Source organism: Apis mellifera, linkage group LG7 (assembly GCF_003254395.2).
Source record: "Apis mellifera strain DH4 linkage group LG7, Amel_HAv3.1, whole genome shotgun sequence".
NCBI classification, from domain to species: Eukaryota; Metazoa; Arthropoda; class Insecta; order Hymenoptera; family Apidae; genus Apis; species Apis mellifera.
In genome coordinates, this window is record NC_037644.1 from 610,514 (window position 1) to 636,996 (window position 26,483).

General features: G+C 30.5%; 1 protein-coding gene across 12 annotated transcripts in view; it reads right to left on the reverse strand.

The window, feature by feature from the left end:
* Nucleotides 1-26,483, reverse strand: part of LOC412896 (octopamine receptor beta-2R) — a 178,039-nt gene that overhangs the window by 46,204 nt on the left and 105,352 nt on the right. For 10 of the 12 annotated variants that reach the window (XM_006558072.3, XM_016913140.2, XM_006558068.3 and 7 more), the window contains one exon: nt 11,346-11,402. The exons of the other annotated variants lie outside the window; for them this stretch is intronic. The gene's annotated coding sequence lies outside the window, so the exon portion shown is untranslated. The remainder of the gene's footprint in view (nt 1-11,345; nt 11,403-26,483) is intronic. 12 annotated transcript variants of the gene reach the window in all.

Below are 26,483 nucleotides of genomic sequence, written 5' to 3' on the forward strand. Positions count from 1 at the left end.
ATTCATTTTTCATTTACATTTCTCGTAAAAGATCCTTCTTCGTTCATTTCAAATCCATAATTTCTCATTCTTGACTTAATAACCTATGAAAATGATTGATGCGATTCGTTATAAATAAATGAAAAACAGGGAGGAAGAGGTGCAGGAAGGAAATAGGGAAACGACACATTTTTAAAGAAATTGTTTGATCGGTATGGGGAGCGAGAAATCGACACGAGAATAGATGGCGCACGAGGTTTATCGAGATTCTTCTTTTTGTGTTGTTGCATAACCGGCGACGACGTTGCTCGTCATTGCAACGTCTCAAGGTTTCCGCGCTGAATCCATTTCCTCGACCATCACCGGTAATATTACGCTCCCGGCAGTCATTAAATAGACCGCGGACACGTTTTAACGGAAAGAAAAACGAGTTTCTCTCGCTCCCTGCGAACTCTTCCAGACGAGTCTCTCGACGCTTGTTTTCTATTTTCCAACAATTTTATATTTTTCCAAGTCTTTCTTCAAAATCTTCCTCCTTTTTATTTTTCTATTTTTTTATTTTTATTATTTTTGCATCATCTTGGCTGTCGTTGAAACTTCTTTATGATAACGAAAAAGTAGTGGTGGTCGGATTTCTTTGTTGCTTGAATTTACTTGTTCCTTTCTGCATCTATCTTCTTTTCTTCCTCTTTTTTTTTTAAATGTTTGATGGAAGGAGTCTTTGCTCTTTTTCAAGCGTTTCCTGTGACTTTTTGACTTTTTTGATTCGTTGAAATGTGTAATAGATTGTAATATAATTGGAAAATTTTCAATAATCATGGATTGATGATAAGATCAAAATATAGGTGTTTTTCTTTTTCTCTTTTTTCTTGTAATAATAATAATTTCCTAGTTGATTCTATTGTTGCAGAGATTTGAAATAATGAAACTATAATCGCGAGAAGCGATGACAAAGTGCAATATTTGCAACGTAATAAATCACGGCTCGATCAAATCACAATAACTATTGTCTATCGAGTAGAAAAAATCATGCAAGTATAATTAATCTGGTTGCCTCGTGTCATGATCTCTCGGGCATAAACGTCGAGTTGTTACTTTATATTTTATACCCTATTTCCATTTCGCGTTCGCTTAATATATGCGTTTGCAAAATTTATATACGAATGTAAATCGTTTTATAAATATCGATTTCGATATGTACGAGTTGATTTTACTTGGATAAGTAACGAGCAAACGAAACTAATATTTCGAAAATATTATTTTTGCATCGTGAATAAAAAGATAATTTGAAAGAATTACGAGCTGTACAACAGTTATAAATATAAATTACGTTGTTGTTTTCTATTTATATTATACTCGAGTAATAATTGCACGAGCTTCGATTCTTTCCGATATATTTCAATGATATTTTCTTCCTCTTCTTTCTTAATAATTTTTTTAAAATTAGCCATACAAAATTCTCTATAAAATTTAACTTATTTTATTTTACAGATATTTCGATAAATGTGACAATTAATTCTAATTAAAAGAATAACCTGCAGAAAATTGTTTATAATTTGAAAAAGAAACGTTTTATAGAGATAGATAAAATCGAATCGATAATTTTGTTTCGTTTTATTTTATTAACGATCTAAAATGATCTAGGAAGTTCGAATAACAAAAGTATCAAGACAGAATTCAACCGTATTTCGAACGTGTCTGTTGAAAAGACAATTACGAATTAACTGCAAGCAGTCATAAGGATCTGCATTTGCAGAGTTCTAACGAATTTCCAATAATTACGCACGACTCTGAATCGAACCAATTAAATAACAATGCCGGTAATTTAAAAAAATTACTCGTGTATTCTATCCGTGTTCTCGTCCATGTATTAAAGATTCGGTGCTGTTTTTAATTAAACGAGAGAAGCTCTGTCCGAATAAATGTATTGATATTATTTACTAATTAATCGTGCGATGAACAAGAAAGACATAAAGAAAAACAGAAAGAATAAAGTTTGGTGAATGTGATTTTTAATTTATTACAAAGAAAATGTGGAAGGTAAGAAAATTTCTAACAAGAAAACCAGATACGAAATTAAAATCTCGAGTGTTCTTCTCTATGCGTTCAAATATTTTTTCGTCAGCCACATGGATGGATCCCTGTCCAATTTTTATTCCACCCGTCAAAAATTGTTTCGACATCGTACTTTCATTAACATGTTCGCCAAATGTGGCGTCAAAAATCGAAGAGGTTTTCCAATATCGGTGGATACAAAAAATAATCGAAAAATGCAACGAAATCCAAAATAATCCTACATATCGACCATCACAAACAAAAGCAAAATATATATATGGAAAAGTTTTCTTTTATATTTCTCGAAAAAGTTGATAAGCTATTATTCGGTGCCTAATTAATTTTTAGCAAATAAATATTGTACACTTGACGAGTCAAGCATTAAAAATCAGATGAAACGAGCTTTTGCAAATAAGCGAATATATATTCCAATAATTTTGTGGTACGTAATTTTTAATCTATCTTTTAAATTCAATCTTCATTTGAGTAACGTTTCTTCGTGAGATTTATTAAACTATAATAACGATCTGTCTGCTTGGATTCACTAAGATTCCATTGGATTTTAGCCAATTTTATCAAAGTGAACATCGAGTTCAATCCAGTGATTGGCCACGACAATGAGGTCGACCAACTTAGAAACCTTGTGTTCGATTTCATGCGCTGTAAAGCACTCTGTGACAATGATCCTGCAACGCGAGATGCCACTCAGACGTACAATGATGAAGTAACAGAGAGAGATTGGATTACTCGATAGATAGTTCTCCATTGTCTATATGTTGTAACTATCGATCCACTTGGAGAAATTAAAAAGCTCCTCGTAGATTCTTTTCTCGAAAAGTGAAAATTTAGTTTTAGATTCGTTCGATTACGTTTTTTTTTTCTTTCTTTTTTTTTGTAAATCTTGAATCTCTTCTATTGTAATTTATGGTTTAACAATGATCGAAAAGATGGAGAAAAATCTTTTAATTTTTATCTATCCAATGATTAATGTACACAGATTTATTGTTCAATTGTTTATCAGATTATTAGATATATTATCTGGCAATGTATATTTTATAATTTGTTTAAAATTTGTTAGTCAAAAAATGTTTTGAATCGAATATATATTTTATAAAATGAATCGTAAAGCTCGCCTCGAAAATATTATACCCATAGAAATTTTCAAATTATTCAAATTTATCGGATATAGAATCCATCAAGTGTTATTCTTTTCTTCGCGATTCTACAATTCAAATCTTTAAGTTGTATCAACTTTATTGCCATGAAAATTTTCTTCTCGCATACCGCACTTTCCTTTATTCTTTTTTCCCTTTCTCCTTTCTCTTTTCTTTTAAAAATCGTTAAATTGCAAAGTTTCGAGCATAAATCATGATTCATTCCATTTTTCCCTGTGAAAAAAACGTAAACGCAAACGTAAAAACATGATTCTTTATGAGATTGTCTTTCTTCGAAGGCATAATATTTTTATTATTATTGCTTTTTTCGAGCGTTCTAAACACGACTTATCGTTCTTTGCATTATCGTGGATATTTTTTCGAGCGCCAAAGATAATGGTAATTATTCATGAATTGCATCGATACTTGATTTCTTTCCTTCTTCCTTTCTTCTTTCTTTTCTTTTTCTTTTTCTTCTTTCTTTTTTTTTCTTTGCGACAAGAAGATAAATCGAGGATTTTTATTAAAGCATCAAGAACCTTATGAAACTTATGATTATTGCTGTAGTATTCTTATCGATTCGTTTTCAAGCATATTTACTCTCCTCTTTCGCTCCAACTTTCATCAAGTCAATTTTATTTAGACATCTTCAGATCTCTGTCTCTTTGCGTTTTCCATTCCTTGTTAGAAAAAGATGAATTGAAACGAACGTGATTTCATTGCTACTTTTGAGATTTTATTTTTATTCTTCTTTTCGTTTTCATTTAGATTCAAGATAGAAAAGAAATCGTTTAAATTTCTTACGAATTAATTATGTTGCTCATTGGAAATAAATGATTCTATTTAACTTTCAAAAATTAGCTTATTTTCTATTACAGTAATATTACATTGCATATAATGCTTTTATTTTAAAATAGAATAAATTCAGCAACAAATAAAAAACCAAGAACATAAAAAATCCAATAATTATTATATTTAAATTTCGTATTTTTTTTTTACGTTTGTTGTATTCATCCGTCATAATATTTTGATTTAATGAGAAAAGTTCGCCATTATTCGTTAGCATTCGTTCGATGTAATTTTTTCTTTTTTTTCGTAATGGAATATCCTGTTTATTTATTCCATATCCTTTTCAAATTATATTTTTTATACTATCGTTATTTATCATTATAAATCTTTCTTTATCCTTGTCTCGAAAATTTTATCGTTAGTTTCATCAAAAAAATTAATCATATATAAATTAACAGAATATAGAATTATTATAAAATAATAATACGTTGGAACGATTCGTGGGGAAAAGCAGTCAGAAATCAATTTGCGGATGAAACGATCGGTGTTCGACCCGAATTACTCCGAATATCGATTTCTAGACGAATCAAGCTAACATAGACGAATGAACCTGCTGATCTAAAAGTGTAATTTCGAGGTGTTGTTTCGAGGAGGCTGAAAGACTTTCGAACGGTATGAATAATCGTACTCCGAATAGAAAATTCAACGAAAATTGCAATCCGTGACGTATCTCTAGATTCGACACTTTAATCGCGAAAATTGATTCTTCATCCTATCGAATCTTTTGAGAAGAATTTTCGATATTTATTATTCAAGATTTCGATTCGTCCAAAATTGTTGTTCTCATCCTTCGTCGAGATATGTATTTATTCTTCCATGGTAAATCTAATAGAGCAAATAATACATCTTCTTCAAATCAAATACATTGGAACTAGTGATTCGTGAACACTTGAACATTATTAGTCGTGAGAATGTTCGTAAATAGCCGGTTCACGTGAATAAGTAAGATAGCCGTGCTATAAGAATACGGCAACAGTGCTGCCTTGACCTTTGATAGTTATAACAAAATCTAATCCTAGTGGAGGATCGAAGTGGTATTCACGGTTAGTTGTAAACAATACTAGTAATTAATTTCGTTGAAATATGAAGAAAATAACAATTTCAAATAACAATTCTTCGAACTGTTAATATTAACATTATTATTATATAGGAATATATTGAAGTTATATAATTACAATAAAAAGAAAAAACAATCCAATTTCGATATGCAAGGAAATAAGATGGAAAATTTAAATTTAAATAATAAAAGTGTAAATGTCTATCTCGAAAGTGGGAATATTCCAGTTTATTTGTTTCAAGTTATTCACAATCGATATTATTATATTCTCGAGGCGTTAAAACCATTGTTAATCGGACTTATTTTCAACCGAATGGCTTTGACGCTATCCTATGACACATTGTCAACGTTCCAACAATAAATCTCGCTAATATCGTAGAAGTAGAACCTTGAGCTCGCTAGATGATGATATTCAATTATTACCGCGGCTTATGCAGTCGTTTCGTCGAGGAACATAGAATTCGATCGTAATTGCCTTGATAAGTTGTCGTGAAATTTTATCATACGCGAAATAAAATATTTGGTACGTAAATATAGAATTATATAAAAAGAGATCGAATTCAAACATTTCATCATTTATCCAAGTTAAGAAATTATGTAATCAACGTTTATTTTCATTGGCGACGAAACTAAATCTAATTTTGAAATATCGTCGTTAATTTAAAAAAAAAAAGAAAGAAAAACGAGGAAGATCGGCTTAATTAAATACATATTCGATTCATCGTTACACTCGAGGAACGGCCATATTTTTCGTTTCATCAGTCGTACTCGTGCTCAGGGTGAAACAACGACGCCAATCAATGAAAGCGTTCGTCCATAACGGCTGTGGAATTCCCAGCCTTATTATTGCCGTCTTGTTGGTGAAATATGTGCCCTTGAAGAGGAAAAAAATTTAATACCGTTCGCCGGGAGAATTTCATTGCGGGAACGAAGGAAAGTCGAGGAAGTCACGAGAACGTCCAGCTCTAAAGGAACCTATTTCTCCACGTGACGTCCGGTTTGTCTCTATTTTCATTCGTATCTTATCCACGATGATTACCAATTTTTTTCTTAATAAATCAACAAATGAGACAAGGTAAACGATCATTTTTACATTTTCTTATTTTTCGTTTAGAAAATTTATACAATTTAACATATTTTTAACATATTTATTATCCTCAAACAAATTCAGATGAAACTTTTATTCCATGTATATCAAGAAATCTAAAGGATTCTGAAGGAGAAATCGAAACGAGAGAGATCTCCTCGAGCGATGTAAAGTGATAGGCGGAATTCGATACACAGAGAGAAGAAAAATCGATGACGTAAGATTCATAAAACGCGAATAATTCAGTGGCGCGATGTTTACACGCGATTCGTCGATCGGAAGAATGCATTTGCATACGAACGCGATTCCGGAAAATCCGAGCTTCCCTCGATTTCAGATGCATTAACAACGATCGTTTCGACTCTTGAACACCTGTTGTGATTCCCTTCGAATTTCTTCAACTGTTCTGGCTCCTCGATCCTCCAAGAAAATCTCTACGCTTGCCATCGCGTCTCGATCTCAAATGTTGCCTTTCAAGTCCGCCAACAATTTCACCGAGCTTGTCTTCCTGTTACAGAATTTCTTCTTCACACTTTATTTCATTTTTTTCTTCCATTTCTAAGGAGATTCCATTTATTATTTTTATTTTACTCTTTTCTTCCCTTTAAATTCACGATCCCTGTAGATTATCGATACTTTAAATTTATTCTATATAATTGATGACGTTCAATAATTCGAGTTGTTCTTCAATTGCTATTATATAAATGTAGAATTCGTTGTAGTTATATATAATAATAAGAAAAATCTTCAAATAATTATACAATTTTTTTTATATTAATCTTAGATGGTAGTATTCGCAATATTAATAATTTGTTTTCAATTCTCGTATGTTTAAGGATTGTTGGATAATTTTTCTCACGTATATTTTAATTTATGCTAATTTTATTCGAGCATTTTTATTATTTACACACGTTCGACATTGTTAGTTTCATGCTTTATTTAGTTTCACTTCAAATTCTCATCGATCTTTGAATCTCGTGAAAAATAATCATAGAATAACCTTTATTATTGGATCAAAGGTTTCAAAGGTTGAATAAAAATCATGGTGAATTGAAAGATGCAACTATCCTTTTATAACTGGTTCCCTTGAAAGTCGATATAAGATTTTTTTCTCCATTTTGTTCCTCTTTGAAGGAGAAATATATCGTCGGCGTTGGAATTTAGTTCAATGCAACAGCAAGTTATTTAGAATATCTACTATGCGACCTATCTTATTCAATGTGGAATAATACGGCGAGAAAAAGTCGTTCGCCAACTCGAAGGAGGATTATTGTAAAGAAAAGACTTCGATCTTCGAACTTACGACGATTTTAGTTGCGTGAAAAAATTGTCAAGCTGTTTGAATTAGAATGAAAAGTACGTAAGTCAAGTTTATTCGCGGAAGATCGAATAAACCGACAAAGAAATATACATATGAAGGACGTAATCGCGAAAATTTGTCGATTTCCACAAATATTGATGGGATACGAAAAAAATATAATACGAAGGATCAAAATCTCCCTGACAAAGGAAACGCAAGTCCATTGGAGCTCATAACGAAGCTGTATCAATTGGTAACTTTTGTCTGGTCCATTGAGCACTCTTGATTAAAGCGATTCGAGTAACAAGTTCTCTTGTTTGATACAAAATTGATTATTTATTATTCATCATGTCGCTGTTTCAATTTCTTTTCTCAAATTTTATGAAATTTTATAATTTTTGCTCAAATGTGTTGTGTTTCTCGATTTTTTCAGAAAGATTTCTTTTCTTTAAATTAAAATATCGTTTCAACTATATATTGAAATTTTTTCAATAAAATTGACACGATTATGGTAATTTCCATCGCATTAAGGTTGTTTTGCAATGTTTTAAACTTATCGAGTATCAAAACGTAATGAAAATTAAAGTTTTCACTTCCTGGAACCATTTAGAATTGCACTATTATATAATATGTACGCGGTCATTATATCTGGAAAATTTCAATCTGCAACCTATTTCGGGAGGAATAATTTATAACTACGGGTGGAGCGGTAAATAATGCTATCTATTTTCACGAAACAGAAATAATTCATGTATTTGTAAATCGGATAAATTTGGATACCAATCTTTCGATATATTTACTTAATCGAAAAAAAAATCAAACACGATCAAATATATTTAGCGATCAAAATGCGTATGTAAAATAACGGATAAAATAATAATCGTATAATAATTGCTCGAACGTGGTTGAATTTTCGTTCGAACGAATATCCTTTCTCTTTGATATAAAAATTGATAACGTAATGAAACGACAAATTTCGGTTTGAAAATGGATCGTAAAACAGAATATTCGACAAAAAGGAAAGCAAGCTGCGAACTTAAAGATCTCTATTTAAACCTCGGCCGATTCGCAACACATTCGTGCAAGATTTACCAAACACTCGCAATCGAGGAGAAAACAAATAAACCATTCGATTCAAAGTTTTCTCAATCGATAGGCAACAGCGCGTTAAACCTCTTTCACACCACGATATGGCTAGTATCGTATTTGTCGTGAATATAATCGTGAATATCGATTTGTACGGAGTGTCGACAAGACTTAACTAACAATATGCGATGAATAATTCCTCGCAAAAGAAGGAATATTGATTTCAAATATTAATTTTTTTCTTTACGAAAATTTTTGTTTCAGCTTCGCTGATGAATTATTAAGAAAAGACGGAATGCGTGGACTTGTCCGGAAGTAGCGTTGGGTATGTGTCGCTAGCGAGTCGCCAAATTTGAACAAATATGTTCAAATCAATATTTCTCGAACCAGACGATCGATGATGTATATCCAACCTCTGTCTACGCGTTCTATGATTCTTTTTCGTCGATAACTCGTTAACGAAGCGAGAATTTTCGCAAAGGAAAAAACGTAATTCCTTGAAATTAGTAAAATCATCGATTGGAATTAATTCTCGAAAGACGTACGATCGAATTTATATCGAATGTGATGACAAGAGCTTTATAAAGAACTGTGTGAAAAAGACTTTATAACGACGGGATGCGTCTTTGGAAACCGCGTGTCAAGAATTTATTTTGTTAGATAATCGTTCGTAATCAAATTTTTACCTATTATTCATCGCGTGCGCGATCAAACAAACAACGATCTCGATGCAGAAATGCTGGTTAAAACGGATTCACCGTCGACGGTGAAATGTCTGACTAATGGCGAAATATAAAGATCGCAATCGCTTTTATTATAATGATTATTCGATTGGCCATTATTCATTTCGAAAGAAATACAAATATTGGCACTTGTATCGAGATGATGTCACGATTTCGAAGGTTGCAGAAGAAAATTTCACGTTTTGCATTTTTCAGGATTCGAGCGTTGGAAATGAACGATGCCGATGGTTGGAAATTTTACGAGGACAAGAAAATTGAAAATCGGAATTTTTAATAGGAAATTGGACGTTTTTTTTTTTATTTGAAAATTGGAACTCGAAAGAGATTGGAATCTTAAGATTGAAAATGCGGGAGATTGAAAATCGCGCAGTATGGAAATTTTAAAATGGAAAATCTCCGGGAAGAGGCTCGGAGATATATATGTATAGAATTTCGATGTTATTCCTTAGCCGGCTTCTTGGGAAAACATCTTAGTTCTAAATTTGAAAATTCTTTACTTACGAATACTTTGATAAACGTCAAGATTCCGAGTTTGGCGTTTTCGAAAGGCAAATATAATTTTAAAAGCAAAATTTAATTCAAAGCCAATAATTTTTCAAGAAGCTTAATAATCAAAAACTAAAATTAGAATCAAATTATGTCGATACGTATCCTTCAATCAATTCGAATGACTGACCAACTAGTCATTTACTGTTAGTCAATGTTATCGTTTATAAATAGAAATAGGATATCCGCATGATAATGTTATTATTACACCATTTTCAACGTATGAAACGTTGAAAATTATATGGAAATAGGAGATAATCAAGGGGCGGAAAAAAAAGAATAGAGAATACAATTAAAAAAAATTATTGATTCTTCTTCGATAATTCAGAATTAATTAGGAATAATAACGAATAATGTAATCATTCATCGTTATCCCGTTCGTAAAAGCGAAATATCGGTAGAATAGTTATTTATCAGAATTCAATAACATCGTGCTTCGAACAAATTTCCAAAGTATACTAATATACTATATTTCCGTTAAATCACGCAACGTTGCATGTATACCGGTACACGATATTATTTAATAACATTTTCCTCGCAATAACGAACAGTAGAAAATATTAATTCTCTGTTACTTCTTAACGAATACATGTTTCTGATAATTCTCAAACGTTATTCATCACAGTGGCTGATAAAACGACTAAACGTTGGGTGCTACGTTGATATTAAATCGCATAATCGCGGGTGTAAATATATATATATGTATATTTATATATATATATATATCGGCCACTGTGCACGTGCATTGTTTCCTATCAGTTTCCCGTGTTTCCATTGTTCGTTCGATATGTTTGCTTTGTTTCGACGACTCCGTTATATTCAATTATTCTCGAGAGATGAAAAACTCGATTATTGTTCGAATAGGATGAACTTTTCAATGATACATTTTTATTGGAATTTTAATGCGTCACATTAGTCACTCGTTGGATAAATTTCGCTTAACTTTCTAAAAGTAATGCGAATATTCGTTTTTAAAATATTTCAAGATTCTTCTCTATTAGTTATTAATAGTTTTATTATTTTTTTCCATTATTTTCATTCGGTTACGTGCTCTATAAAGGTATAAAGATTTTCTATTTTAAATCTATTGCGTGGCTATTAAAAGGAAATTAATCCGAGATAGATAATGATTACTATTAAATATTAAAATTATAATTGCACGAAATTGATATTAAATTTTTTTTCTCTGATTCGTGTATAATAAGCGCGTTGCTATCGATCGAATTATTTCTATAATTTCGACCTTTTAAAAATATAACCAAGTTTAATATACTATTTCGTGTCACAAATTACGTTATTTTATTATTTCTACAATAATGCATTCGAGGAAAGATCCAAACGATATTTTGTTTCAATACTATCCTTCATAGATATATATATTTATTTTCGTTATTTCTAGCAATTCTCGTAGATACAAAGCAAGAAACAGAAATACACGTATTCCATTTTATCGATTAAACTTTCCGTTGATTAAATCGATTAAACTTACTAATAGCGTAGAACGTTCATAATCATCCACTCCAACGATTGTTTATCCAAGGAGAACCTGAAGACACACAAAATAGAAATATTTTGTCAGAAAATTGCAATTCCTTTTTTTTTTTTTTTTTTTTCAAAATTCTAACGAAACGCGTCTTTTTTAACGGGATCACAAAGGAGAAAGAAAAGTCTAATTCGAATTCTTTTTCCATTCCTCCTAGTTTCGATTCTCTCTCGCTCGTTTCGAATAAAATCCTCTCGTACGAGAATCGCTCTTCAATCATGAACGAGCCGACACTGTGCCGTTGTTAATTGCTTGTCCGGTATTCCCCGTGCCTGACACACGATGTTCAAATTAATTACCGGAATCTATTACGCGTTTCTCGATGGGTACACCTTTTGTCGTTTCCCGCATTCCCTCTCTTAACACGAAGAAAATATATCTCGTGATTCGCTCTCGAGATTCGGCTACATACTCTTTCTTTTTCTTTTTCTTTTTTTTTAAATGAAAAAGCTCGAATATAAACAGGAAATTAATAAGAAAAGAACGGTGGAATATATAAACGTTATTGGAACTGTTGCAGATTCGAAGTCGAACGATTATTCGAGCGGAATTGATAGGATTCATTATAGAATTACTGGAAATCGGTAATAACGGCATTGTCTGTACGAATCATTACGAGAGATTTTATTAATTAAGATTATGCGATCGATGAAATTTGCCATGCTGACTTATCGAATGAGTAACAAGGAGAATAAAGATTAGGGAGAAGAAAATATTTACGATATTGTTATCTCGACGAATTTATAAATCCTAATCTCATTTTCATCCTCGCATTGTAGTCCTCGACTATATAATCAAATTTCGAGGATACTTTTGTGTTCAAAGGAGAATAGGCCGTATCGTTAAGAACGATAGCCATGTAATAGTTTGTATTGCGGAGATAAAATCGTATTAGGACAATGGAGGCACGGGTAGTTGAGTTTCCATTGTATTTGGAAAAAGTTGCGCGCTACTAAACGAAAATCAATTTTCTCGAAAACTTTACGCGTTACCCCCTTTTTTTTTTCTTTCTTCTCGAACGAAAAGTAAATAATATCATACATCGATGATATTGTAGGATGGAAAAATACATGTTTTCATTATAATATTAATAGGCGTTAATAGAAGTGGATAATTAGTATTTTAAATTTATATTGCAGAAATTTTCACAGATTATAAACGAGTTCGTTGACTTGCTTAAAAGAACTTAAAAGAATACATTAGGAAATTTGCATTTCGTTGTAGGATAAATATTTCCATCGTGTTTTTTAAAGCATCAAGAACCTTACCCTTTTCTTTTTTTCTTTCGTCTCAAACGAAAAGTAAATAATATGATACATCGATGATATCGAATAGAAACGTACACGTTTTCATTATAATATTAATAGGCGTTGATAAAAGTGGATAATTAATATTTTAAATCTATATTGCAGAAATTTTCACAGATTATAAACAAATTCGTTGGCTTGCACGGAACTTAAAAGAATACATTAGGAAATTTGCATTTCGTTGTAGGATAAATATTTCCATTGTGTTTCTTAAAGCTAAATCAAGAACCTTACCCTTTTCTTTTTTTCTTTCTTCTCAAACGAAAAGTAAATAATATGATCGATGATATTGTAGAATAGAAAAGTACACGTTTTCATTATAATATTATAATGATAATATATAGGCGTTGATAAAGGCGTTAATAATTAGTATTTTAAATCTATTGCAGAAATTTTCACAGATTATAAACGAGTTCATTGGCTTGCACAAAACTTAAAAGAATATATTAGGAAATTTGCATTTCGTTGTAGGATAAATATTTCCATCGTGTTTCTTGAAGCATCAAGAAGGAAGTAAACGTTTCATCGAAAATTTTAATACTTCAAAACATTAATTTTTTATTGGAAAGGAAAATTCATCTATTCCCTTTCGATCTTTGCATTATTTAATGTGGTCTCTTTCAGTCCTTTGAATAAATACTTCTCTAGTTTCCATTTCCTGGAAAAATCACCGTTCTGAATCATAAAACCAACTTGATTCCAAGAAAACTTTTCAGTAGATATTGCTCTCTTTCGATGTAATATTCAAAGCTTTGATCATTCACAAATATCTTGTAATTTTAATAAAATCGAATAAATAAATTTCGAATTTAGTAAATAAATTTCTTACCATAAATTTCGTATGAAGTATATTTTATATGACTTTGAGTAGACTGATTTAACCGAAAGCAATAATAATTAAAATATCGCGATGAATATTTATTATTTGCTTTTAATTCAAAATTTCTTTTTTTTTTTTAAGCAAAAAAATGTTTTGAAAATCACACGATCGATTAATAATAAAATAATCGATCGTGCATTCTATTTAATTTATTTTCTTTCTCTCTTTAATTTTTATATTCTTTTTTTAAATGTTACGAATCATTATCTCTGTTATCTCGATTAGTTTTTGCTGATTTGATCGATCTTTATTTATTATTTTTATTTTATAACGTAATTTGTTAGTCGAGATATATAATTTCTACGATCGATATTTTTGTTTTATTTCGATATATAGATTCACCTTCTAAAATATTGACAGATATTTTTGCATCACCTTGTATACCTACTAAACCTAACATTTTTATTTACTCGTCACGCCAAATTAATTTGGCACGTGTTAGCGTAAAATCGTTAGATTTGGAAGGGGAAAAAAAAAGGAAAAAAATAAATCTGAACGTATCATCTCCCTTTATAATCTTATTCGTGCATAAACGAAATTTAACGTTTGATTTTGTTCAATGATGAACGCAATAAAAATTGGAAGTATCAGGTATTTTAACTCGATAACGAAAAGAACTGGGGTTTTTGGACGTCGGCCATGCATCATTTTAATGACACGAATGTGTCTGAATTCAGCAGCCCGATTTTAATGCGATTTTGGCAACGGCCGCGTGTGAAAATCACTGCTGATCATATTTTGAAAATAAATTCGATCCCTAAATATTCGGGTCAGTTTGGAAAAAATAAGTGCAAGATGTTGGCGTAATTAAGGTAAAAAATTTAATCGATGATTAATTTTTTTAAAACACTGAAACGACAATTAATATTAATTCATTTTGATAAATTATTTCAGGCTACTTCATACATTTATATTTAATCATTTTGATTACGTTAATTTTATTCCGAATTTTTGTGATATAATATTTATACAAACATAACAAATCATGGATAATAATTTTTGAATCGTAACCGATCTTATTGAATTTCAACAATGAAAAGAACTTTAACGGTGAAATTTCTCGAGATGAATCCGGTTTCTTGTCTCCGGTATTATTAAGACTTGATTACTTTGTCGCGCTTAATTTCCTTAATAACAGGATCATTCAATTGCCAGTCAGATCTAAATACGTCTAAAGACATAATTTCGAATCGTTGAAAGAGAAGATACGCAATCGAGTCTCAACCATCATGAACGAAGAATGTCAAGTACTCGTCTGAGCTATTCTGCATCGAGATATCCATCCATAATAATTACCATCATTTTCACGGATTAACACACGCACAATGGTTTTTTTTTTAAACCGTGCTTCTTGAAGTCTAATCGAGAGATGTATAAGTTGGAACGATTCTCTTCCTTCGTTGAAAAGTAAAATTTCATTGAATTTCGTATTTTACAAAGATTTGAAAAGAATGAAAATATATTTTTATCACCGTGAATGAAACAAAGACTATAGATTTCTTATCTAAATAATAAGAATTAAATAATAGCGCATAAAATGAAATAGCATTTTAATCTTTAATAATAAAAGTAATTTATGTTGCAATTAATCGAAATCATTTCATCTCGTGAAATTAATTATTCATGTCTTGCTTAAAGGAATATTCAGACGTTGATCGAGATAAATATATATTTGAAATTAAAATTAATAAAATAACGATATAAATAAGTGAGAAAAATTTTAATTGTGATAAAAAGTTTTTAAAAATCAAACAACTTGTCAATTTACTTATCAACTGTGATTATAAAGTTAAAAAATTAAAATTAAAAAGTTAAAGTTCACTGGTTCGTACGAATTTTTCCAATTGAAGATTTAATGGATGTGTTGGATTTTCGTTGATTAAGCAAATCAACGAAGAAATTGACAACGATTCTGAGAATGAAAAACGAGAAATGATGAAAATATCGAAAGGTCTTTTCAAAGCTTCTTTTCAGACAGATTTCGAGAAATGATTTCGACACGAAATTGAATAGACAGTTTTATATTTTGAAAAATGGAAATTGTAAAATTGGTTGAATGAAATGATATACGAAAAGGTTAAAGTTTACTTTAGGAAATTATTGATTTTTTATTTATCGATAATTTTTGATCGATAATAAATGAGGTAAAATTTTAAAAATCCCAGTTTTTAAAATTCGTGAAATCAAAACATTACTGAAAAAGGGAGTAACGTGTTTTTTAATATTCAAAGGATCAAAAGGGTAAAAATTTCTATCTCTAAATGCTAAATTTTTGAATTTAGCATTCAAGAATTTTTCTCATACATAATATTACTAATTTTTTGAATAAATAAAGTTCGAGATTAAAGTTAAAATACTGTGGTGAATTTTTCGATGCAAATTCAACAAAATTTTTATGGCTAGCCGTCAGATTTTTAATCATAAAATTCGTTGCAAATATGTAATTCATGTTATAACAAACAACAATAATTAAAACAGAGATTATTTTTCGTGTCAGATCGATAACACATCCGACGAAAGTTTAAATATATAAAATTTTGGCAAATATTCCAAAATAGTAATTTCAAAATGTTTCATAAAAATTTTAAATTAATAATTTTTAATTTATATTCGCGTATTTCCACATTTCATTGTGTTTTATTTTGTTTTTTGTTTTTTTTTATAAATTCATATGCATATGATTAACTTCAAAGCTTGAAAATAAGAAAAGAAATTTTAGAGAAATCGTTACTATATTTTTATTTATTGGGATTTTTAATAACAACGATTGATATAAGACTCGTATTCGAATTGAGAAAATAAAATTTTTACCATACATGTAAATAATTATCTATAAATAAATTTTTAGGAAAATTTGTAAACGAAATTTTGGATTTTCGAATCGTTCAATTTTCTGGATGAAAAGATTTTACATTTCTTCTTTAAAATTGAAACTTGAAATATCGTGAAAAGTTCGGCAAATATTGGAAGGAAAGTTGGTGAATACGACTATTCATATCTTGCAAATTTTTCTCGCAGGAATATAGCTTCAAAATTGGATTTCTCAAAACGTAACATTTCCTTCTTCCTACTTCTCGCAAGGTATATCGATGCAAGATTTTTTCATTTGGCCAATTTCTATATTTCTATTCTAAATTTTTCCTCTAAACAAAAATGAAAAACACGAAAATTTTGAAATTATCCCTGAAGAAAATCAACCGACTTATTTATAAACTACATTGAAAAATTACTATAGTAGAAACAAAGTTAAATGAAATTCCAGAATTCCAGGAAGAAAAAAAAAGTTGAAGAGAATACTTTACACTATACAAACTCATTTTACTTTTCATTTAAACTCTCTCAAACTATTTTCTAAAAAAATTCCAACTCTCGAACGTTCTTTAAAATGTTAATCAAAATTCATGGTCTCTCTCTTCCTATCTTTCCACTATTAATATCCTCATCATTTTCCTTTTCCAGAGCTTAACCAACAAAAAAACGATCATTCACATCTTCCATCGAACGTTCGATTTACGAATCCATCTTATCATCCATCAAGCGGGATAAAATATCGAATATCTACATATCTATCATCCCAGAAGATTAAAACTGGTGGATGCGTTATACGAAGAAGATTGACGAAACGATTAAAAACTGGAAGATCGTCCATATTTGAACACGAGCGTGCATAAGTTGGCTGGAAAGTCGAACGCAAGAAATGCAAATTCGGCATATCTCGAGAGAATCGCAAATTTAAATAATGAAAGGAAAGGAGAGAGAGAGAGATGGAGGAAGAGAAGTAGAAATAGAAGGCAACGAGCAGGCAGGATCATCTGTAGAACTATTTGAATTTTCCACCGCCGAATATGAATTGTAAATTGGCCCATGAAAATCTATTTTTACCGGTTATTTTCAGTCGGCTAATCCACCACGAACGAGCCATTCTTTGTTTACAATAATTCCTTTATTACCGCCTTTCAAAACAAACAATCATCGATTGAGTCAGGATTCGACATGTATCACGAATCCTCGTGAAAATGAAACCCATCGAACGGTGATTGCTCCACTATTGATCACGCATTGTCGACATTGTTTCTTCCCGTTTTTCTTTCAGAAATATACAGACAGTTTATTTATCCGATTCTCCACAATTCGAGTAAAGTTGATGCGATAAGTGATCTTGAGTGGTTTCTCGTTTAAACAAACGATACTCGATCATATTATTTCCATCTGTTTACGTTAATATTTCAAATTTTACAAGATAATTTCGTTGGGAAATGTAATGTACGATGGTATGAATAAATAATAATAATAATAATTTCGATGCAAGATTATAATAACGATCGAAACACGTTTAATAAAAGGAGAATATCGAAGAGTATGAAAAGCTCTTTAGATGTTGCCCGCCGAATTTTTCGGTCTAATTCTGATTCCGATCCACGCCACGCCGGGGCAATGGTAATAACACGGCCACGGAACAAGCTGGATGGAATTGAATTTCACGCTTCTTCGATAAAAGTAGCGTGGAAACCTCGTGGAAAATCGTTGATACGATCGAGGGAATAAATTTTTCAACTGTATCGGAAAATTGCAACGTCAGAAAGATATTGCAACGCGAAAACAGATATTTTATTTGGTGAGAGGAACAATACGCGAATCACGAGGATTCGCGTTTGATCGAAGGCGAATGGATAAGGAGGATTTCGATATTGAGAGCTGGGAATTGTGAAAAAGAATTAAATTTTTAATACGATGCAACGTGTAGTATAAATAATACTACGTAAAGGATATTTGAAAAGAAGGAGATGAATAAGGGAAGAATTAAAAATTTTACGTATCGTGAAATGTAAAGAATTGTTTTGTTTCAAAAAATTATACGTGCTGACATTTAGAGTTGTGGTGAATTTAATGTTGTAATTAATATCGTGGTAATATGGACAGTTGCATAATGGATGTCGAAATTGGATTAAAATGAATATTGTAATAATATTGAATAATCGTAACGTTGATTCATAAGGTTTAGAAAGCTAATGTTCGATTGAAAACCTATAGATTAGTATTGAATTTTAACGATGTTACAACACATTGCCTACAGGGGATGATGTTCAACCAAAAGTGGATAACATGGAAATTCGATAATATATCTTCCTGAATATTGTAACTCACATTGAATTTTAATGGCGATACAATGCGTTTAGTATTCCTGTTTGTGAATACTATGTTAATCGATCATTATTTTTATGCCCCCTTTAATTCGATGATAACATTTCTATATCACAATTCAAGTGATGGCACGATGATTTTGATTGAGAAGAAAAGTTAATAATTTAAGAGAGGATTCTTCGAGATTTATAAAGTGATCGATGCATGAAAAAAGAGATAAAAATAAAAACATACCTTGGAATAAGGAGAAATAATTTTCGATGCTAAATCACTAGATATCCATGCACTGAGCGTTTCGTGGATAACGCAATTTAGATGTTATAAATTGATTTCGGGTAAAAATTATTTGTAACTAATAATCTCGATTTATTATTCGAATATCGAACGTAGATGTCGACCTTACGGAAATATTTCACTCACGATTTCTATCAATGGTTCATTTCCTCTAAACGTCACCAGTTATATATTTATATCCATAAATCTCGGATATTGAGAAATAGAAGAGAATCCTTGTTCAAAGATAATGTTCGAGATAATTTTTCGTTTTAATAAATCGAATAATTTAGTGTACGTATAATGAAAGTATGACGAAAGAAATATAAATTGAATTTTTTCAATTTTTGTCTGTTGCGTAGGATACGCGATACGAAAGATTGAATAATTGAATAACAAAGAAGTGAAAGTGAAAGTATTGAAAATTGATTGAAAATTTCAAAAAATTCAAATTTCCTGTCAGCACGAATTCCTATTTTCCCGTGTTGTATTTTTCTATGGATAAATTATTCGAGATGTTGCAACAAATTGGATAGCTTATTGAATAACTGCATCTTGGAAAGGTAGGAAAAAATTCCAGACACGTACGTTGAGGGAATAGAGATGTCTGGTGTTCATAAAATATAGGATGGAATAGTTTTCTGATCTATATTGTTTAAATTGGTCACGAATGTTGGTGGGACATGAATTTCAGCAAGGAAATGAAGTAAAAAAAAAAAAAAAACGAATAAATTCATCGAAAAAGAATCAAATTTGTAATAAAAATTCGAATAATTTTTTCCAAATCGAATTGAGAATCGTCGAAAGTGTTACTTCAAATTTAATTGAACTTGTATGTTTCATCTTGTTACAGATATTAATACTTAGAATTATTAAAAGATAACGAATCAAAATCGATGCTAAAAAAAAATGGACAAGTCGAAGAAACAAAAGTCATGTTTGATTAATCAATATTAATTCGAATCAATGGATCGAATCAAAATTCATCTTGTTTAATTCAATCAAAGGATTTTTTTAAATCAGTTTAGAATCTCCAACATAAATAGCACTAACAAGATCACAATTAATAACATTTTTCGAGAAACAATCGCATAATTTATCTTAAAATTCGACCAAACTCGAATTAAAATTACGAAAACTTTGAACCGCTATAACTCCGAAGATAATGACTTTCGGTCAACCAATCAAAGATCGTTAGAAGCGTAGAATCTTGCCCTTTAAAATGCTTTCTCATTCATCCCGATACGACTTCCCGTTGCCGAGATATCGTCGCGTAAAGGGAAGGCTAATTTTTAATCGTTTCTATTTCCGTCCTTTTCGCTTATTCGGACCTCTCGTTCGCACTAACCTATCCCAAACTGCAGACAAGCGTCAGACGGGATTCCTGGAAAAAGGTCGGACGCGGTTCCTAGAAAAACATAGCACGCCTTTCCAGGAAAAAGGTAGTAGGTCAGTGGCCATTCATAATCTTCGCGCCGCTTCAAGCGTTGTGGAAAACTTTGATTCCCTGTATTTCGCCAACCGATTGAGATATCGGAATGAATGAAAAAAGGACTTCAATGGCAAGGCTTTTCCTATTGTACTGACAAGGTTTCAATATCAAAATTTTTAATTTCTCTTTTTATGTGGAAAAGTCGTTTCTCCATTTGCGAGTTTGATCAATGATCTGTTGTTAACACGTTCTTATACATATTTTACATCATTAAGAGAAAAATATACGTAGAAAATGAAAAAAGGTATAACAAGAATGGAGAAAGAAGTAAATAATAAAAATATAGAGTAAATGAAAGAAATTTGTACAGAGACAATATGCATAACGTATAATTATTCGTGCAAAAGAAAAAAAGAAAAAAATGTAAAATTAAAATGGAAACTTTTATTAAAAATATGAAAGTGAAAGGTTGCAATGGAAGGTAGGAAAGATTAAAACAGAACTAAATGAAATAAAAAAAGAACGGAAAGCGAGGAGAACGAAAATAAAAAGTTTCGACTGAAAAACGAATGGCAACGAATAAATGTGGAAGAATTTGATGGAAGAGCGTGAAATTAATATGTAAAAATTCGGGGGGGAAAATAGAAAGGGTGAAGTGAGAAATTTTTATTGGAAAGGAGAAGGACGACGAATGAAATATTATATAACGAAAATTCTGGATGGAAAAGATCCGCGGAGAAATTGAGAAATAAAACAAGGGAATTAGCATAGAATATATATATACGAGAGATTAAAATCCGAGATTCTTTTCGAAACAAAAGCTTTTTATAACTTAAAACTCGTAAAACTTTATTAAAGCGTGTAAATCGGATAAAGATTGGAGAAAAAAGGAATTCATACGTTAATGTCATAAATCAAATTGATCGTTTTATTTGGAAGATGAGAATGTTTTTTTCACCGGATTCTGTACACGCAATCGTGTTGTGTAATTAAAAACAACTACTTTCCGATGATAAAAAAAACTTTATTGTTGTCCACGCTCACGCGTTAGAATGACACGAAATAAAACGTGAAGAAATAAGAAGAATCGATAATATCTTGTAATATAATGCGTTTACGATGGAGATGCAATTATTATAAAATTACTATATAAAAGCATTCGATCAGAACGGTGGTAAAAGTTATTAAAAATGCTATTATTATTGGGATGCAGTTATACGGTGTCAATTATTATAAAAAAAAATCAAATTATTCGGAATAATCTATATGTACGATATAATGAAATCTTCGATAATCCGATTACGTAATTGGAGAATCTGATTGTTCGAATAATAAAACGCTCGCGTTTTCTCGTGATTCTCTATTTATTAAAAATTAACGATACGATTTAGTTACGAAAAATATATATTAAATAACGATATAAAAAAAAATCACTTAAATTTTTCAACATGTTGCATCGAATTATATTTTATTTGTTTTTCGAAGCAATTCTCTTCGTTATTAAAAAAAAATAGCTGAGATAATAGCAGAAATTGGATTACATCTCTCGAAAAAAAATTTGAAATATCTAACTCTCATACAGCGTTAACGTCTTTAGGCATGATTGAAAAAATAAAGATAAGATTTATAAAAATCGTAATAGACATAAATGATTTCCTGCTGCGAAGTTTGAGTAGTATTCTCAAGTATTCTTAAGTACGCGAAACTTCGTCCCTGACGGATTAAGCAAACACAATTCGAAACAATAAACAGTGCTAAACGATGCCAACTTACACAGATTTGTATGTTAATGTTGCATCTTCAGATTGACGAGATTCATCGATAATGCGTAAATTCCAATGCGTGAATTTCAAGAAAGATCATAAAAAAAAAGAAAGAAAGAAAAAAGTAGGAAACAAAAATGAAAAATTATTATATATTTAAAAATCGAAGAAAATGAAAACTTAGGGAAGGGAAAATATAAATATATTTATATTTAGGAAAGAAATTTGTGAATATTGCGTAACGGGGGAGATCAAAGCGGAGGATGGTAAGTTTCTGTGAAACGTAAGTGCTTAATGATCCAGCAGGAGCAATAAACTGGCGTCATTTGATGGCTGGTACGCTTGAACGAAGCTTGCTGAGAAAATAACTGCCATTTTTCACGAAACAGCCGTCACAATTAGCGAGTGTGGCATCTTGTAGCAATTGATATCGAGCCACGGAGCGAAGTTGGCAGCTTCCGTTGTCGCGAATTACACATTTCTAGGTCGTTTTTATCTGCGCACGCCCACACGAAGCGAATAATCAAATCACGATTTATTTTAAAAACTTATTCTAAAACTTTACCATTTATTTTATTCGTTAAAATAATTAATCCGATCGATGAAAAAGTTGAGCTCGTTAATTGCGAATGGAAAAAAAAAGAAAAAGAAAAAGAAGGCGCAGAAATATTTAATTGCGAAATCGATCCGTTGGCAGTGCTAGGCTTTTCCTTGTTTCGTGATAAACGGCGTTCCGGATTATTATTGGACGAGACTTATTTCGGGAAAGAAATGGTATTTTCGTGGGATTATTTCGTGGAAATTTGTAACATAATATCGGGGGAAATCTGTGTGACGTACGATTTACGCGGATTTTCTAGTTTTCCATTTAGTCTTTATTGTTATTTATATAATTCGTATAATTAGCTGAAACTTGTTCGTCTGAATTTTCAAAGTTTCTTTGTCCGAAATATCTGCTATTGTTGTTGTTGGGGAAAAAAAATTAATTACGAGGAATAATTTGGAAATAATTTTTCTCTTCGATTTATCAACAACAACGTAAATAAATATGCATATATTTGAAGATTAATTTTCGTTTCAACGGATGTTAATATGCAAGAAGAATATTTTAGAAAAGTCAAAGAACTCTACGTACGTATTATTATCATAGCATCTAGCCAAGAATCTAGAATTTTCTAAATGTTTATTGTACGTCAAACAACCCATGTATCACATCCAATTCAAGGATGATAGGAAATCTTCTTAAGACTTTCTATAGTTTGGAATTTTTGTCTCTATTAATATCCTGTCCTTGGCGCGAAAAATTTAATATTTATCCTCGGCGAAAGTGATCGCATTCGGTCGGCAATCACGTTTCTGGCATATAATGTGACATCGGCAGTGTATAACGTTCGTACATATATCACGATAACCGGGCCGATGCGTGGGCAACCTTTCAACTTAGCAATGATTTACCTACTTTATTATCTTATTTCTTGTGTACTTTACCGCTGCGTTTCAAGAACAATGTATAATACTCCTCTATATTTTCTTAATATTTACGAGGAAAAATAGTCTAGGAAATTTGCAATTTCTTTTTCTCTCCGTAAATGTAAATTCTCTCGTTCGAATTTGAACGATAAATCTTTCTTGCAACGAGTTTAATAAGGAAAAAAAAAAGAAGAATTATTTTAAAGAAATATACATTAAAATTTGCTGAATTTTTTGAAAAGGTGAATAAATTAATTATCAAATCAATCCTTCCGAGAAACATTCCTCTTTAATATAATTCTTCTCTCTATTATCGTTATTCATCCTTACATTAATTATATATTTGTTATTAATTTAACGAAATTTTGCGTTCAAATTGGTATTATTACGAGCATATCGCGCGTAATGTGGGGTGAAAATCTAAAATTGATCGGATTGGAAGGCGAGACACGGGCAATAAACGCGTTAACCATCGAATCCTTGGAAACACTTGATCCATCCGTCGTCGTTCCGCTCTCTCGTGAATGGCGGAAATCGGTTGGAAACGGTTCATCGGTCCACGCCGATCCCAACCTCGTAAACGGACCGCTCGAATTAAATTTCGCGTGGCAATGTTTATTGATAGCACTCAGCTGTTTTTGTTTTGGCATGAACCGCCAACACACGCGTCATCGCGTTATTGTTATTTTGAGCGGGTAGTCGAAGGTTTTTAGACATCGGCGGTCTGCATTCGAACAACCATCGTAGATGAAGAGCGTGATTCAAACGTGACATTGTACTTTGGTAGTCTTCTTGTGTTTCGTGTATTTCTTGTACGTCGAAATGTGACAAAAATGAACGTACAGCATACATTGTTAAAGATAAAATGAAATATAAAATGAGCACGATTAGATAATATACGTAGTTGTTATCAGAAGATAATACTTTTATAATTACGATACTGCAATTTATTCTGTTTCAAAATGCTCTTGTTGATAGAAATTGATAGCAGGTTGAATTCAAAATTCGAAAGTTCATTTTAATTTTGTTTACAACGAAGGATGTAACAATAAACTTCTTCAAAATCTGATAATTCTTTTTCTATTTGATTATTGATATATTCTTCGTTTTTATTTATGAATACGATATGTGTATCGTCGATCAGAGGCATGAATTCAGCAATATGTACAGTGGAATTATTTTTAGAGGATGATCAGTCGGAAAGAGATGGAATCAATGAAATAAAATTTTAAAATTAAAATTTATATCGTAATTAGCCAAAAATATAGTGGAAATGGATATCTTAATTTCTATTATGTTGTTAAAATTTGGTTAAAAAAGAAAGTATATTGAAAATTATTTTTCACCTCCTTTTTCGAGGTAAATATTTTGAAAATTGTAATATATTTTTAGTTTTTCACAACAGGAAAATCAAGTATATATTTTATAATTAGATTCAGTATCATCTTGTAATAATCGGTTTCCATATTTATCGTATTATTTTTGTATAAAATTTGTAAAAGTAAAGATATTTTTATTTTTCAGACTATAATAAGAAAGATGAGAAAAAGGAATTATACGGTTGGATTAAAAAATAATAATAATAGTAAAAAAAAAAGAAAAGTCAAAAAAGAGAGGCAAGAAATGGAAGTTAATTGCCTGCGGCTTTCATTTTTCATGTAAAAAGAGGATATCTTGAAAGTCGTATACAGTTCAGAGTATATGGGTCATGCGAAAATAAATAAATAAGTGAATAAAAGAAAAAAAATTTTTTAAAAACCGAAAAATGGAAATTAGTTTCCTGGAGCTTTCATATTTCATTGTTAAATTTAAAAAAAAAAAAAAAAAAAAGAAAACATTTTGAAAGTTTTATATATGGTAATTCAGTTTTATAGTGGTAATTTCATTCAAAAATCAAGAATTTTATATATATAAATTTTCCAGGTTAAATCGATGTTTGAAAAATCGTGTACATATTTCTGTATATATACAATAATTGCTCAAAGTCATTATTTGATATCTAAATACGAATCTGTGGACTTTCTTTGATTAAGATACATTAATACGATATTTATCTTGTTATAGATAAGTAACGAGGTCAGCTACATACCAAATATTTAGTTATTATACATATACATTTAGTATATATACATATCATAATTATTTGCAATAATTATTTACAATTTGCAAACAAATATTGTTAACAGAGATTGTTTGCATGAAAACAATTATTGAATATTTCTTTCAAAGAGAAATTTAGAATTTAGAATTTTAGAAATTTAGAAATTTAGAAATATTTAGAATTATTCCTACTTAGATATATATGTGCGTGACTTCTCTATTTTTCTGATATTTTTACAAAATTTGATGTCAGAATTATAAATTTCAACAATTTCTTTGTTTTGTGTGTGTATATATATGTGTGTGTATATATGTGTTCATATATATTCAAGAAATAGAAGAATTTTTAGTTTCTTCTGAATCTAAAATTAGTTTAAATAAAATTTGAAAATAAAACAGAGATATAACATTTTAAACTTTCTTAAATAATTTTTTAAATCTTTAAAACTGCAATATTGTTACAATTATCTGTAATCTCATAAACCTACACCGACCTAATTATCTCGAAGAAGTCTCAACAACAAGAGATTAAGATCATTAAAACCTTCGCATTAATTGTTAATTTAATTTGTCTTGGTAACAGATCAGATAATTAATAAGAAAATAAATTTTTCTTTATAATAAAGTTGAGGAAATACATTTGATGATAAATCTAATAAAGAATTAAGGAATTAAATAAGCTGATAAAAAAGCTCAAGCCAATTGAAAATAACTCGA